Below are 16848 nucleotides of genomic sequence, written 5' to 3'. Positions count from 1 at the left end.
TTCTTAAAAAGAATTATATTTCGATAATTGCCACTCATCTGGGCTTGCGTGCATGTATTGTGTGATACAGATGTGTTTATTCACGCTGGGGTCTTTAAAGACCCCAGGTGATGAACCGCATAACTAAATTTAATTTGATATTTTCATACAGTTTTCACACCGAAATGGATTTCTTTTGTGATTTTCCTTGTATTTTAATTAAAAATCTATGAAAATGTACGTGTGTTGGTTCTTATTGTTTTATATCACTTACAAGAAGTTTTAGACGCACTTTTCCAGAAATGCATATTTTGCTATGTAGACCAAAATGATGATGATTATTTGATGGTGATGTGATTAGAAACTAATTGTCGATATATTTACCATATTATGTTTAAAGTATTAGATTAGGAAAATGTATAAAATATACAAGGTTTTGGTGCTGAAAATTTGTCAATGTTTAACATTCAATAGTTGAAAAATTCAATAGTTGGAAAATGTTATTTGGACTTAGCCTTTTAAATTTCAATCTAAGTTATAGGAAATTTGACTATTATTTCATTTATCTACACGTTTTACCACAATTTTGAAACTATGATGATTTTTTTTTTAATTTTCCTATCTTACGGTTTCCACTTAAAACTTTTTGACTTCTATTTTTAAATTGTGAGTTTTGGTTATAAGCATTGAAAATATAATTAATTTTTTGATTTACTCTGATTAATATTAAAATAAATAACAATAATTTGTGGAAAAAGAGAAGAAATATATAAATTTATGTCATTTTTCAGTCATTTAATCTTCGGGCTTTCAAAGACCCCAGGTGACCAACGACGTTATTTTAAAAGCGCGACCAACCGAGGGTTAACCTTGACCATAAAATCTGAGCGATTTTTTTAATTGCACAACATTATTATAAGAGGTATTAAAATTTAAAAATAAAAACACTATAATTTCGACAAAATGCATAAGCAGCGTAGCAGTTCGTAGCGCGGCGTAGAAATTTGTAGCTCAGTCGTAGCAATTCGTAGCGCCGCGTAGCAGTTCGAAGCGTAGCGCGCGGGCGTAGCATTTTGTAACACAGGCGTGCATTTTATACATTGTAGCATTTTATAAGTGGGAGAGCCATGCTTCGGCACGAATGGGCCGGCTCGACCGGATAAATACCATGTTCTCACAGAAAACCGACGTGAAACAGCGCTTGCGCTGTGTTTCGCCGAGTGAATGAGTTTACCGGAGGCCCAATCCCCTAACCCCTACTCTATTCCCTTCCCTACCCTCAACTATTTCCTTCCCTTCCCTTCCCTACCCTCCCCTATTACCCTATTCCCTCTTAAAAGGCCGGCAACGCACGCTCTTCTGATGCTGCGAGTGTCCATGGGCGATGGAAGTTGCTTTCCATGAGGTGACCCGTTTGCTCGTTTGCCCCCTTATTTCATAAAAAAAGGCGTAGCAGTTCGTAGCATGGCGTAGCAGTTCGTAGCACGGCGTAGCAGTTCATAGCACGGCATAGCAACTCATAGCGTGGCGTAAGTTCGTAGCTCTACGTAGCAGTTCGTAGCACTTTAGAACATGGTTTTAAAATGTTATGTTCATAAGTCATAACAATCTAATATGATGTGGAAGACAGAAAAAGTTTATTTTACATATTTTTAAGCGCATAGAGAAATCAGAATTCACCTTAACCTTAATGCCTGAACTATGCCTAATAAACTTTAAAAAGTCCAAACACTAGATCACTAACGATATCATGAAAAGTTCACATCGGAATCAAAGAAAAAATCCAGTGGAGATAATCTCCCAATAATCGGGGTAATGGGTATCGAATGTTCCACACTGACTCCGGTTGTGGGCGGGCGGGGGCGGGACAAATTACATCTGCAGCACAATATACCTGCACGAGCCGCGACCTCGACATACTAACCGTAAAGGTCACGCCGGTTATTACGTGACGATGGCGATCGGTATTAATTAGCCTATCGAAAGTTTTTCGTAGCCTTTTTTATTGGTTATGTTTTTTGTTGATTTGAAATTAACTCCACCAAAATAGCATATTTTATTTGGAAACTAAAAAGTTTAGTTACAATTAAAAATTTCTAAGAAGTTTAGTAACAATTAAAAATTTCGAAAAAGTTTAGTAACAATTAAAAATTGTGACCCTGTGAAACGGTGTGTGCGGTATGATTTTTAGTTGTTACTATTTTGATTAAAATATGCACTTAAAACGACAAAAAACACAGTCTTTCTATTTACCTTAATTTCACGTTAAATACACATGGACTCGTCAGTAACAATAATTATCACGAAATATAACAAAACTAGATGTCCCGGTGAACTTCGTATCACTTATAAACCTTCCCTGGACTTCCACGATCATTCTAAGACTAAAATTAGCCAAATCGGTTCAGCCGTAATCAAGTTATAGCGTTACTAACACAATTGAAAATCCATTTTTATATATATAGATTATTTAATAAATAAAATGAGTGGATATAACGTAATAGCCCCAATTCTCTTGGGACCTCCAATGTCACAGCTAGTGTCTACTAGAATATTTTAAATGAACCCGTTACTATCACAGGCGGATGTTTCATTTGTAGCAATCCATTACCTCCTACCTCGTGTTACGTGTGAAACACTTTTCACTTAGCCCGTACTTTTATGTTAAGTAGATGCATTAATTTAAAACTTTCAGCTCTACCGCATCGCCGTTGAAAAGCTTATTGTATCATATTTTGCATAAAATTTAATAAGACCTTATTTATGTAGCCTCTAACGAGTTTTATGAATAGCTAGATGTTCACAACGTTGTTTTCATAGACATTTGTAGGCACAGGAACTGTACACTTTGTTGTAGTTTACCCAATGTCTAATGTCTATAGTATTGTGAAAGTAAAGGGCATGAAGCCCGCCCACAAATCGCTGTATAGTTTGGCGGGCTACTAGATTAAGTTTTTTTAATATCTATATATATATAAATCTCAAAAGTGACTGACTGACATGGTGATCTATCAACGCACAGCCCAAACCACTGGACCGATCGGGCTGAAATTTGGCATGTAGGTAGATGTTATGACGTAGGCATCCGCTAAGAAAGGATTTTGATCAATTCCACCTCCAAGGGGTCAAAATAGGGGATGAAAGTTTGTATATAATAATACTTGCTAACGCGAGCTAAACCGCGGGTAAAAGCTCGTTTTCAATAAAGGCTTTTATTATTATCATTATTGTAAAATACAGAATATGTACTACAGTACATATTCTGGGTTTTAGAATTATAATGTTATTAGTATACATACTAAGTTCAATCTTAATCGATTTTTTGGGCAAAGCGTAAAGAAATAACGCACATTCTCGTTTTTATAATATAAATATTAAATATGCAATAATTTATTCAAGAACCTATGCAAGGTGTTAATTGCCTAAATTTTTTATTATTAGTTAGGTATATTGCAACTTTCATAAATCATATTAAAGAATGAAGAAGAATGATTTTAATAAAATATCAATTTAGCTAAGATCACCTGGGGCAGATGTCTCCCTGATTACATTCACTAAGACTTTATTGATTTATCGACAAAATTGCTTCACCTCTCAGGCTATAATTTACAACTTTCTAACACGTGGTTGCTTTAGTTAGTAGAATCAGTGCGCGTGTGAAAGACAATAAAATACGATAAAAAACGTAAGTCGACTTATAGCTACCTCGCTTTAAGTCTATGTACGTTTGTTACGCGTATTTCGACAACACATGCCCTTCTTAAGCATAGTCGGATGTTGTTGTACAAGTGACAAAAGTGTTGAATTTTTCAGATACTTAAACCAAAATAAAAAAAAATCTTTATTAAACATCGCCATTCTAGTGACTAAGATAAATGGATTTTGTTTTTTTTTTCTAATTATGTAATTAAATATTACAAGCTTATAATAAAATTCACGATGGCCGTATTTCAAACTAGTATTCCGAGCTGCACTCGCATTCCTTTTGTGAACTCGTCGTCTGCCGTCATTATAACATTTTTTCAGTCGAGAACTGTTTGAGATTTCTTCCCGGGTCCTGGGAATAAAATATTCTTTTCCACTTGTGTCTTTATGCTTTATACTAAAGGTTTCTCCAATGAATGCTGTATCTGTTTCTGCATGAAACGGACTTTTAAATTGTAATGTTAAATCGTTCCCAATTAAACGGGGCACAGTATTTTAAGAATACCTTTTTACAGTTGAACGAATTTAATCTTCTGTGAACGAATCGCATTGAAGAGAGACGAATATTTTATTTTTGGAATTATTTAATACTAGAATTGTTTTGTACTCTTTTCACGCAATATATTTTGTATACCGCGCGGAAACGGTACAGTTTTACGTTACATAAACTATCGTATGTACAGTGCTCCCAAAGTATCATTTTCTACTGACATTTTCCTGGCGACCCACGCTGCCGCCGGCGGCGGCGTAAAAGCTAGTTGGTAGAGTAAAATGAAACCTATCGCCTATGTCATAAAGTGGCATTTCGTTTGAATTTCCGTCGGTCGCGATCGCTCGCGGCAAAGATCCGAAAGCCACCTTAAGAAAAAACAGCGCTTTGCAGAGACGTCTTCTTCGTCTTCACGTAGAGACGTCTGACGTTGCTTGGACGTTACCATTGTAACGCCGCGATGGCGACTGGCGACAGCGGACAGCCACCGGCTATATGATGTTTACTTCTATTTCCTTTGAAAAGTGACAAAATGCAAGTGATTGTTTAAGGCTCTTACTTATATCTTCAGCGAGTTTTATCTCAATGTATTCGGAAGCTTTAATGCCTAAAGTGGCAACAGATAGATATTATACTTTCACATTAATTATAATATTGGTATGAAAGTAATATTATATATTAACCAGATTTAATCTAATATATAAAATTCTCTTTGTTACAGTGTTTGCGTGAACTCCTCCAAAACAGCTCAACCAATTTTGCATGTACATTCGTTAGACCTAAGAATAAGTTTTTATCTACTTTTTATATTGATACTAGAAATAATTTATATGGCTAAACAACGTTTGCCGGTTCAGCTAGTATGTATCTTAACATACTTTGTCTTTGTCATACTTAGACAAGTTTCGAGCTATATAAAAACGACAAACATACAAAAAATACTTTTAAATACAATGTTTATTGACAGCCTGTCAACCCGTCAATCATAGGTCACTGACCGCCAAACCATAATGAATAATTAGAACTGCATTGTAAAATAGGTCGAGTGATTCGCGGATCACGTTTCTGTTCAAAATTAAAACACCCTTTCTATCAAAAAGTTACAAAGAATAACCTAAATAATGTTTCATCTTGGCTTGGCTTGGTCCGTCAAGAAACTTTTGTTGTTGTTGTATGTTTTTTTTTCTAACACATAAAATGATATATCTAATGTATAAATACAGCTTAAAAATTTCGTTTTTAACAAACCTTATAAATACAAGCCATTTCATGAATAATAACAATCAGAAATCTGCTGAAATATAGTCCCCACGATATAACGTAATGTATCCACAACCTTTGACTGCCAATCTAACTTTGTAGACGAGTAGGCAAAATTAAAGTTTGTAGTCAATATAATATTTTATATACATCCTTTACATTATGTCTAGACTCTATAGTCTAGAAGTACCATATAATGTCTGTTATGTCTGTAGTACAGCTTCATATTACTCAATTACTTGACTTAATTGCTACGTTTTCGATGAAATGACGCATTAACTATTTGATTCTAAAAAACCATTGTTGAAAATTCCAAAGAAGATAAACCTAAAGCCTTTAAGCTGTTCTTGGGGATTACACTTTCATAAGTATGGATAAAATCTATCGGATTTCTATATTTAAAATTGTCTAAGTTCAGGTCAAAGTACTTAGTACAAGATCTTAAATTATGTAGATGCTCTTAGTAACATTTTGTCACTGAAAGACTGTATTTCTCATTCGTATTAAACTTTTCGTTTTGTCCTAGTTACGACAGCTGGATGAACTAAAACTACAATATTCTTGTTTTAATTTCAAGCTGTAAAAACATATCCTTTGCTTTGACCTTTACGAGACAACTTTTTAGGGTTCCATACCCAAAGGGTAAAAACGGGACCCTTTTTTATTTTTTTACATGGGGAAATGCATTACGCATCCCCGGCAGATTGGGGACATCGGCCGGGGTATGTGAGATTCTCCGAGGAACTACCCACTAAAACCCCATGGTGCTCAACTCCCGTGTGCAGGAGCACCATGCGCATCACGGCTCTCTCTGGACTAGGTACAATAGGCGGCGGTGTCCCCATACTACCACCCCGAGTATCAAAAAAAAAGGGACCCTATTACTAAGACTTCGATGTCTGTCCGTCTGTCTGTCTGTCCTTCTGTCTATCTCCAGGCTGTATCTCAAGAACCGCTTTAGCTGGATTTCTAAAATTTTCACAGAATGTGTGTATCTGTTGCCGCTATATACAACAAGTACTAAAAACAAAATAACTAAATCTTATATCTTTAAACGAGCAATTCTTGTATATACATTATTGTAATCTCGGAATCGGCTCCATCGATTTTCATGAAATTTAGTATATAGGGGGTTTCGGGGGCGAAAAATTGATCTAGCTAGGAATCATTTTTAGAAAATGTCATTTTATTCGTGTTTTATCGAATACCGAGCAAAGCTCGGTCAAATAGCTAGTTAAATAATTAAGGGGGGAACCCATACAACAAACTTATTTCTGCTCTATAATGGTACGAAACCCTTCGTGCGCGAGTCCAACTCGCACTTGGCCGATTTTGAATTGTCAGAACGTAAAGAGATGAGCATGAGTCCTCGTAGATACCAGCTACGTAAATATAATATGGAAAACGAATATGGAATTTCGAAACACGGAATCTGTAAATTTCTTCAAGTACGTTTTATTTCTCAATACTCGTAGTTTACTGAAGTAACTTTTCTTTAAGACTTGAAATTATATCCTGCGAAACTAAATTTATCTCCGTTGCCAATGCTTATCAATCTAGGAGTAAATGCGCATCCTACTAATATTATAAAGCCGAAAGTATGTGAGTTTGTGAGTGTGTGAGTTTGTGAGTTTGTATGTTTGTTACTTCTTCACGCTTAAACGGCTGGACTGATTTCGACAAAACTTTACATGGAGGTATTTGACATTCTGGATTAACACATAGGCTACATTTTTAACCGACTTTCGAAATGGAGGAGATGTTATGTTTGTTTTCATTTGATTTTTTTTGTTCAACGATTACTCCGCTGTTTGTAAGCTGATTTCAACAAAAATTTACAAGCCGTTAGCTGATATCATGGATTAGCACATGGTCTACATTTTAAACCGACTTCCGGAACGGAGGAGGTGTTATGTTCATCTTTCAAATTGATTAATAGGCTTTCGCCTCGTCTTCTACTTGCAAACCCCCCCCCCCCCTGCTGCAGCTGTTGCTTTTAACGAAATGATATCGCGTCGTTAGTGCTGAGTTTTAATTATGCTTTTTAGGAACAAAGTAAGTAATTAATTATAAAAGTGAATTTATTCTCACTAATCTCAACATACGGACTTCGAGTGCCATTTGATTGCTTTCGCCCCGTCTCCTGCTTGGGGGGGGCTACGCCAGACTAATTAAACATACAGATTTCGAGAGTCATATGATTTGCTTTTGTCCCGTCTCCTACGTTTAACTGCGCTGCAGCCTCAAAAAGATTGGAAACTCCTGATACACTAGAATATAGCCTTGCTGGGTAAATGGGTTAAGATTTTTTTTAAATTGGATCAGTAGTTTATGAGATTAGCGCGCAAAGAAAGAAACTCTTCAGTTTTATAATATTAGTGTAGATGTGCCGCCCGTCCGTCCCGTCCTCCGTCTCACAGTCCTTTACACTGCGAAATGTTGGAAATCGTTTCTCAGACAGCGAAGTTAATCATAAATCATAAAAAAATCACATCTGAACATAAAATATATATTTTTATCGCCTTCGTTTTGGAAGTCGGTTAAAAACAATAGCATATGACAGGATAATCAACTTCCATCTCTGTCATCAAAAATTTATGTTTCCGAATTCCGATGATCAAACTCAATTCATTTTGTCTCAAATTACCAATAACTATTTACCTATTAAAACACAATTAATTTACCTAATAAATCAAGGGTAACACCGCGGGACACAGCTAGTGATGCATAATAATTGATGTAGTAGTAAAGAAATAAGTTGTTGCAGTATTTTTATGTTCCTTACAAGATTTATTAAAGTCCATATACTCTACCAACAACTTTTCATATTGTACCATAGAATTTCAAGTGTTTATTTAGTTTTTTACCCTATCTCTGCATTCCCCTAAAGTTGTCTTGAAGAAAGGGGTGAGTCCTAGTGGTGCTGCGTTAATAGTAACAAATGAATAAATTCTAAAGCGGTCGTTCTTCGTCTATGATTGCCCGTGATTGACGTGGATTGTACATCCAGACACCTTCACAATTGTTTATTTATTTATTCTTTATGTACAATCTTCTAAAATTAGCTTAAAATATACTATATATTAATAGAGTACATAGGTGTGCTTTATATTGTGGTGGCAATATGTCTTATCCAGCTTAATACAATGCGAAAATACCCAATATACCATCGAAGAAATTGATTTATAGGCAGATGACGGTCCTACGTCATTTAGTCGAGTTACTTGAATTTAATTTCAGTCTTGATCTGCCGGCTGGGTTTGATATAAAGCTACCATATGACGTAGGTCCGCCGCAATCTGCCAAGATTCGAGAACCAACAGTAGGGGTAACGTCAAAAACAGAAGCGGGTTAATTGTAGATATAAAAATACGTTGTACCGTATACGGGGTATGTACGGGGATGGATTTGTTCTTTTGATCCCCACATGGGGTGCATGAGACCTGCTGTCAAACGTTTAACTTAGTTGGCGGAAACTTTCCAGAATATTCCCTTTAAGCTGAAGAGACAGAATAGAAAGTTCTTTTGTAATTTGTATTGAATGTGCAGCTTTAGTGTTTCTCAGCTCATTAATCAAATAAAATACTATCTTGTATACATATCCTACTAATATTATAAAGCCGAAAGTATGTGAGTTTGTGAGTTTGTATGTTTGTTACTTCTTCACGCTTAAACTGCTGAACCGATTTCGACAAAATTTTACAAGGAGGTAGCTGACATCTTGGATTAACACATAGGCTACAATTTTAACCGACTTTCAAAGTGGAGGAGATGTTATGTTCGTTTTTATGTGATTTTTTTTTGTTCAACGATTACTCCGATATTTGTGAGCCGATTTCGACAAAAATTTACAATCTGCTAGTTGATATCCTGGACTAACAAATGGTTAACATTTTTAACCGACTTCCGAAATAGAGGAGGTGATATTTTAATTTTTTTAAATTGATTAATAGGCTTTCGCCCTGTCTCCTGCTGGGGGGGGCTGCGCCCTCCTGTATCTGTTGCTTTTAACGAAATGGTATCGCGTCGTTAGTGCTGAGTTTTAATTATCCTTTTGACAAACATATGAAGTAATTTATTATAAAAGTGAATTTTTTCTAACCTAAACTAAACATACGGATTTCGAGTGTTATTTGATTGGCTTTCGCCCTGTCTCCTGCTTGGGGGGGCTGCGCCCTCCCAAACCCCCCCCCCTTGACCTCCCCTGGAACTGTTGCTTTTAACGAAATGGTATCGCGTCGTGCTAAGTTGAAATTATCCTTTTTACAAAGTACAAACAAACTTAGTTATTAATTATAAAAATAAATTTATTGGAAACTCTTGATGCACTCTAATATAGCCTTTCTGGATAAATGGTCTAAGATTTTTTTTTATTGGATCAGTAGTTAATGAGATTAGCGCGTTCAAAGAAACAAACTCTTCAGCTTTATAATATTAGTATAGATGTGCCCTCTGTCCGTCCCGTCCTCCGTCTCACAGTCCTTTACACTGCGAAATGTTGGAAATCGTTTCAGAAACAGCAAAGTTAATCATAAATCATAAAAAATCACATCTGAACATAAAATATATATTATCTATTATATCTCCTTAGTTTTGGAAGTCGGTTAAAAACAATAACACATGACAGGATAATCAACTTCCATCTCTCAGTTATCAAAAATTGATATTTCCAATGATCAAACTCAATTCAATTTGTCTCTAATTACAAATGACTAATTGACCTATTAAAACACAATTTAGTTTACCTAATAAATCGCGGGTAACACCGCGGGGCACAGCTAGTTGAATTAATATTTCACTATCAATTGATTGCTCGTTGAGTTTAAATTGAGTGGAGATCGTCACTTCTCTTTCGGATCTTGTCCTCATTTCGTGAGCCTTATTGACCGACTGGCCTCAATCAGCCATACTCAACATTTTCTTCACCTGATGGCACAGTTTAAGTTTTAACTCAGCCAATCTACAGTCTCCTAGAATCATTAAGCTTCCTGCAAAACGAAAGAAGGCCACCGGCATTTACATATTTTTAATGGCGTGACTCTTCTAAAGGTGTGCAATACAATAATAATACATTTTAGTGCACATCTACACCATCTTATGTACTTGTAGATTTAATCTACAGCATTTTAAATTTTAGATCCCTTATATAAAACATAGGATTCATATAAACCAGACACTGAAAGAGGGTGTTTAATACTCCATTACACATACCTCGATCCGTAAAATCGTTTTTCACTGCATTCCTGACGCGGTTGATGCAATAATTAATTATTACATATATTTCTAGTTATTTGTATTTTGTATGGTTACCCCGCGCCGTTGATGTGCTCACTTAAGAGGCTTTTAACATTGAACTCGCTTTCAATAATATTGTACCATTAGAGAATTAATTCGTAGGCAGATGGCAGACTTATGTAATTTGCTCGGGTATCTATTCTACATTGTGTTATTACTTATTATTATTAGTTTAGAGCGTGGCTCTTGTCTCGGAGGTCGTGGGTTCGATTCCCGCGTTGGAGACATATTATTTCCAAGTTTTGTTACGACGATGCAGGCTGATCACCTGATTTTCTGACAAGTAAGATGATCCATGCATCGGATGGGCATGTAAAAAGTTGGTCCTGCGCCTGATCTCTCGGCAGTCGTGTCGGTCTTCCGTCCCACTGAGTTATCATAGTGAAAGGAATAGAGAGTGCTCTTGTGTACCTACTGCGCAACAGGCCTAGTTTCATTGAAACTGGCCACCGTCACCGAAACCAGTGTGGGGAGTATTATTATTACTTATTAGTAACGCTAGGCATGCCATGATCCTACTATGAATCAATTTCTGTCTTTGTACTGAAGATAAAAAACTCAACTTTTTAATTATTTTTTTTAAACAAAAGCCGTTAAATGTTTCGGTGTGTAAGTCGAGTTAAATGGAGTTGTGCATAATTGACCGCGGACTCCGGCTGCAGTGGTAATTAATGGATAACCCCGCGAGGTTTCACTCGCTCTCACATACATATTTCATACTTAATTAACACCCAAGTGAATACTAATGTCTTGTGTGATTTGTATACAAAGTTATCCGGGAAACCAAGGTTAAACTACGGTTTGTGGATTGTATAAGAGCCAATTTAACGCTTGTTTGAGTTGTCCGTTGATTTATAATGTTATCTCTTTCATTTTAGGTATTCTCATTTGCTAATACCAGTAGTATTAGCAAATGAGAAGGCAAGATATTTTGGCAACCGATTAACATGACAGGTCCTGGTAAAATTATAACTAATTGTTGGGTTGGAAAGTCAGATGCTGTTTTAAATATTAACCTACTGCATACCATTATTAGTAAGTAAACATCTATGGTTCAAACCACGAGATAAATCACAAATTTGACGTCAAATCTATGTGGCAAGTCGTTTGCTAAAACGGGCCTAAAATGTTAACGGAAAAATTAATCTTTACAAAAAACGATTTACGCTTTTATGGATTTTTAAGGAGCACTTCAGTGCACAAGTTCAATGCGAATTCATTTTGTGAGCCAGTTTTAATAAAGTCCGCATCGTAACATGATGAAAAATTGAAATTGAAACCCGAATACAATTAAAATTATTCTTCGTTAAAAGCCTAATTGTAATATACAATACATGTACAAAATATTAATGTCTGTGTCACGGTTGAGAATATATTATATAAATAATCGGCCAAGTGCAAGTCGGACTCGCGTACTAAGGGTCCCGTACCACAATAGCGCAAAAATACGCTGAAAATTGTGTTTTTTGTATGGGAGCCCCCCTTGATTATTTAATTTGTTTAAATATTATTATTATTATAAATTATTAAATTAAAAATAAAACTTAGTATTTTGTGAAAATTTCAAGTGCCTGTGTATTGCCGTTACTGATATCGAGAAAAAAATAGCAAAAAAATCACGTTTGTTGTATGGGAGCCTCCCTTAAATATTTAATTTATTTTGTTTTTAGTATTTGGTGTTATAGCGGCAACAGATAAACACAATCTGTGAAAATTTCAGAAGTCTAGCTATAGCGGCTCTTGAGTTACAGCGTGGAGACACACAGACACACAGACAGACAGACGAACAGACGGACAGACGGATAGACGGACAGACATCGAAGTCTTAGTAATAGGGTCCCGTTTTTACCCTTTGGGTACGGAACCCTAAAAAAGATCACAGCAAGACAAACCGACGGACAAATAGAGAACAAAGTTTCAGTAACGCACATTAGATACTTTAGAATAGTTACCTTGTAAGTAATACAGAGTAGTAGCAGAGTAGACAGAATGATAGAGTATGCCGACTTAGAACTGATGTTGAAATTTTTAAATTTGACGTATTATGACGAAAATCGTCGCTAGGGTTGTTAACTTGTTACCTACGAATTTAAAAATATGACATATTCGATGGACGTGTTCCTCTTTGGTCGTACTGTTGTTTGTGTTTTGGCACATATGCGATTAAAATTGTGCTGATATAAATTATTTTTAAATATTTAAAAATAATTAAATCAGCCAGCGTGAGGCACATGCACGTTCATAATCCTAGTGAAACCCGACGAATTTGACAGATATTGAAACCTGTCCATCTCTTTGCAGTCGAACTACTGGTAGTTATGTCTATTGTGGTAATAGGTTCTGTTTTAAGTTTTAACTATAGACAGGTGCGGTACCAAACTCTAAAAACTAGGCATCTACTAGGTATGTACATTCAAATTCTCTTGGATCCTTTTATTTTGTCCTTTTATGAGGGCAATAAAATGAATATAAAGACTTCAAAAGGCTGTGAATTTAAAAAAGTAGGCACAACACAGCGACGAAATCCGTTGTGTATACAAACTTAAACAAACAATTATTTTGAAATAATAAAACAAATACGAATGACGTTACTACCTTTAAACCATACCAATATAATTATTATCTGCGCACCGCTTTGGATATGGAACAATGTTTAATTGGAGAATCGAAAACTTTTGTAATTTGCTCTATCTTGATTTCGAGACACATAATCATGCTTTATTGTTTGATACAAATTATGACTTGTCATATGACAGCTCAATGTTTTCCAAATATAATGCTGTACTTAACAACTATGGAATGAAAAATGTTTTTAACAACTTGCAGATTGACAGACAACATTGATTACTACCGCTTTGTCGACTATTCGAATTCTGACAACAATAGCGATAGTGAACGGTTATTTCTGTAATCATACTATAAATATACTGCATCAAAATATAGCAGGTCTTTTAAATAAATCTTGTGATTTAACGATTTGCCTAGAGGAACTTTGTGATAACAACATTTCTGTAGATATACTTTGCATTACTGAACATTTTATAAGGGCTGGTTCAGAAAATTTATTATATTTGGAAAATTATAAATTGGCCTCATTCTTTGGCAGAGCTGACGCAAATCGTAGCGGCTCGTGTATTTTGTTAAAAAAGGGACTTTTCTGTAGAGAACTGCCAGAAGTATTAAAACTTTCTGAATCAGGTGTTTTTGAATGTTGCGGCATTGAATTGGTAGACTCTAATACTATTGTTATATACAGAGTGCCTAAATCTAATTAAATAAAGGATTTTTTTGACAAGTTTCAAATACTATTGAAATTATTAAGTAAAAAATCCAATAAATACAATGTTATTATAGCTGGTGATTTTAATATAAATATTTTGACTAAAAATAATGTTACATTTGATCTTGAATGCCTTCTTTTAAACTATAACTTTAAATTAGAATTGAACAGTCCGACTAGATTACAAAGAAAAACTTGTATATATACAACTTTATACATAACATTGAAACGAACTGTAAGTCCAGAATAATTGAATTGTCACTATCAGATCATACTGCACAACTTATACATGTACTTACCAATAAAACAAAAACCACTTCAAAATTGGCGAATAAAACAGCGTAATTTTAGTAAAGAAAACATAATCAATTTTAAAAATTGTATATCTAGTCTGACATTTAGTGCTCTATATGAAATAAATGACCCCGATGTAGCTTATAACACTTTTTTTGACGATTTTAAGCTGTTTTATGATTTATGCTTCCCGTTAAAGCCAACATCTGTAAAGACCATAAACAAGTGGGTATCTAAAGGCATAAAGAAATGTAGTAAAAATAAACGAAAACTTCTTTGGAAATATAGGTTGAGCCCAAACAGCCAAAATAAGTCGAAATATCTCCGATGTAGCGCAATACTTTAAAAAATAGTAAGACTAACACAGCGATCTCAAAGTAATTATAAAATAAAAGTAACAAAAAATATAAATAAAACTACTTGGAAAATAATAAATAAACATAAAATTAAACATTCTGATTATATTACTAAATTAATTAATAAATCAAATACAATAATCAACCCAGATCAAATCGCCAATACATTTTTTTTTTATTATTAAATAAGGGGGCAAACGAGCAAACGGGTCACCTGATGGTAAGCAACTACCGTCGCCCATGGACACTCGCAACATCAGAAGAGCTGCAGGTGCGTTGCCGGCCTTTTAAGAGGGTATACGCTCTTTTCTTGAAGGTTTGCAGGTCGTATCGGTCCGGAAATACTGCTGGTGACAGTTCATTCCAGAGTTTTACAGTGCGCGGCAGAAAGTTACGCGAAAAACGCACTGTGGAAGACTGCCACTCATCAAGGTGATGAGGATGGTATGTTATTCGCGTGGGACGATAACGAAAAGTTGCAGGTGGTATGATTCCGAACAATTCCTCAGAGCACTCCCCGTGATACAACCGATAGAGGATGCAGAGTGAAGCAACATCTCGGCGTAATTCCAGGGGGTCCAAGCTGTTTGAAACACTATGGCAGTCAACAATTCGAGCAGCCCTTCGTTGGATACGATCCAGAGGGAGCAGTTGGTATTTTGTCGCCCCTGCCCAGAGATGAGAACAATATTCCATATGAGGCCGAACCTGCGCCTATGTGAGTTGTAGGCGTTGGTCCGGACTGAAGTACTGTCTCGCTCTGTTAAGAACGCCAAGCTTCTTCGAGGCTAATTTGGCCTTACCCTCAAGATGATATCGGAACTGGACTTCGCTCGATATGTTGACGCCAAGTATCTCAATGCTAGGGGAGATGGTTAAAGATGTGCCCTCGAAACGAGGATAAACGACCATTGGTGACTTTTTAGTGGTGAACGCGCAGACTTGTGTCTTGGCGGGGTTGAATTGGACTAAGTTACGTCTACCCCATTCAGAGACCTTCTCCAATGAATTCTCCACCTTAGACACAAGTTCGTTTCGACTCTCAGTGACATTTTGCCGAGAAATATTAGGGGAGCCGGTATATAAAGCATCACCTGTACTATCATCCGCATAGCAATGAATGCCTTTGGTTTGTAACATGTCATTGATATGCAGTATGAATAGAGTAGGCGATAGCACACAGCCCTGAGGGCTTTAATAATTATTTCGTCGATAAAATAAATCCAATATCTGATTATGGTAAGAACATTTGTGCAAATATTAAAGGACGCAGCGAATCAATGTTTATGGCACCTTGCATTCCCTCTGACATTATGGGATACGATGACATATCAACCAAAATAATTAAATCCGTAAAAACTATTATTGCTAAACCCTTATGCCATATATTAAATTTAAGCATCTATATTCTGCATGGCAAATCAAATATTCAATAAAATACCGGAGCAAATAAAACTTTTACATATTGGACAGTTCAAAAAACTTTTAAAGGCATATTTGATAGACAAATGTTATTACTCTGTTAATAGATAGACTTAATAGATAGATAGACTAGTTAATAGAGACTTTTAAATAGACAATAACTAAGTATTAAGTACTAAATTTTTATTATTATTATTATTATTATTATTATTAATTTTATACATATATTTATTGGATTTTATTATATATATATATATATATATATATATATATATATATATATATATATATATATATATATATATATATATATATATATATATATATATATATATATATATATATATATATATATATATATATATATATATATATATATATATATATATATATATATATATATATATATATATCTTATCTTAATATATATATATATATATTTCTTGTGTGCGTGTGTATGTGACTGAACTCCTCCTAAACGACTGGACCAATTTTGATGAAATTTTTTGTGTGTGTTCGTGGAGATTCGAGAATGGTTTAGATTTACAGTTTGGTCTACTGGAAAATGTTTTTCCAATTAATTTCTTATTTATAAGGAGTTGTTGATTTTGGAATGTTTTACATTAGATCCGGCGGACGGCGCTATCATCGCATTCAATATTATTCTATTTCAATTTTAGTTTGTCCTGACAGATGGTGCTACGATTAATTTGAAAAAAATTTTGTTATTCAATTCATGTGTTGATTAAAATATTAAATAAATAACA

The sequence above is a fragment of the Aricia agestis genome, chromosome 14, assembly GCF_905147365.1.
Source record: "Aricia agestis chromosome 14, ilAriAges1.1, whole genome shotgun sequence".
In the NCBI taxonomy this organism is placed as follows: Eukaryota; Metazoa; Arthropoda; class Insecta; order Lepidoptera; family Lycaenidae; genus Aricia; species Aricia agestis.
The sequence above is the reverse complement of the archived record's forward strand: the minus strand, read 5'-3'. Positions refer to the sequence as shown.